Source organism: Anneissia japonica, unplaced genomic scaffold, assembly GCF_011630105.1.
Source record: "Anneissia japonica isolate Jap-2015-1 unplaced genomic scaffold, ASM1163010v1 scaffold287847_len925385_cov155, whole genome shotgun sequence".
NCBI lineage: Eukaryota > Metazoa > Echinodermata > Crinoidea > Comatulida > Comatulidae > Anneissia > Anneissia japonica.
In genome coordinates, this window is record NW_022731638.1 from 79,933 (window position 1) to 81,904 (window position 1,972).

Sequence of the window (1,972 nt, forward strand, 5' to 3'; positions counted from 1 at the left end):
TATTTTTTTTGCACAAGTCGACCCCTTCTCCTGCGTACGGGCCTGGATAATTTTATATCTTAAACACGTGACGAAGAGTCAGAAATATAAATCTGCTGCAAGTTTTTGTCAGAGATGAATTTGTTTATATCGAACGAAGGTTCATCAAAGAGACCAATTTAAATCATCAATTCCAACAAATCTGCTATTAACGTGACGTTATTATCACGTTGTGAGGCAAGTTACTGTTTGTTCAAACCAAATTGATATCTTCTGTACAAACACAGACCGTCACAACTACAGAGGAACGAGAAGGGCACCTTGGTAAAAGACTTGCAGCACGTCACACTAACCATAGAGGTATAAACACTAACCGATGCTAAAGGTCAAGAAAGAATCCAACCCCCGTTAAGTACCAAAAGAAATTAATAACGAAAACAATTCTTAAAACTTTAAGGCTGGTGTGAAACAGTGGAGGTGCCACTGCGAAGGAGTGTGGTGGGCGCGGCCGAGTGAGGGAGATGGAACGGTGAAACAAGTTCCCGTTTATGGAGCTCAATCCAATTTTTCAAGGAGGGAAAACATCCATGTAAACAACTTAGAATAATAATAATAATAATAATAATAATAATATTAAATAATAGTGATAATGATAATAATAATAATAATAATAATAATAATAATAATAATAATAATAATAAATGAATGAATAAATTAAAAAAGTTATTCATATCCTAAACTGAAAAGCCTTCTATGGATTTTTTCAGAATATACTCTAACATGTTTAGGAACTTAACTTAAAATATCCAAAAGCATTAGTAACATTTCTAGATTAGCCATTTTACCCAATAACATCCTCCGTATTCTTTACTGCACCCTCATCCTTCCTTATCTGAGCTACTGTAACATTGTCTGGGCCAATACACATTTATCCGATATCAACAAACTCCAAATTCTCCAAAAAAAAAAAGGCTATCAGGATCATAGATGACGCACAACGGTCTCATTCTTCCCATTTATTTCCAAATTATATCCCTTCAAACTGACGGACATTATTCTTGTCCAGCAAAGTAAATTTATTTTCTCTGTTATGTAATCTCCTAAAAATGTATACAATATGTTTATTCCCAACACTCTACTCATAATTAAACCAATCGATATAAAACTCATATTCACATCCATAACACTAATTATTTTCGACATAATATTAGATACTCAGACCCAACAACGTAATTCTAAATGCTGTTTCTCTAAGAACATACAAAAATGAAATTTCATCTAATGTTAAATTAATTATCCTCAGTCATGATTCAATATGTTCTGCAATATATATGAGCTTCATTTGTTTGTTTGTTTGTTTATTTATTTATTTTTATATTTCCATCTTTGTTTATTTGGTTCTGCACTTATTTGTTTATTTGTGTTCTCATTGACTTTCTTCTTTTATGTTTGTATCGACCTTTATTTCATTTAAGGCATGTCCATCACAAGATCTTTGTTTTCTCGGGATCATGCCTTCTTCAATAGCTTGTTTACGTTTTTATTTTAAACCATTGTATTGTATATTCTGTGTGTTCTATGGAAGTAAATAAAATGCCTTCTGAAATTGAAAATTGATATTGAAATTAATCTGAGCGGACCCAGACCCAGCCCATTTTTGCTCTCGTTAGAGATATTGGCAATAAGCCCGGATCTGGAAAGTCGCCTCACCCCTCGTCGTTGGTCAAATCCTGGGACTGGCATTGGACGACAGCTGGCAGTTTGTCTCCGTGGCGACCTGTTTTGCCGTTGTCATGTCATTCATGGTTTATCCTCTCGCTTTCTCCACTGTTCCCACAGGTTTTCATAAACGCCCAATTCCCGGCCCTCCTTTATCAATTGCAGGCTCCCTGTGCAATTGCTCCAAAACATACAGTGATAATGAATTCATGTTTTGTGAGGCGTATGTAGGCCTCATTGTGCTTTTAAAAATCATAAATATAAATATCAAAAC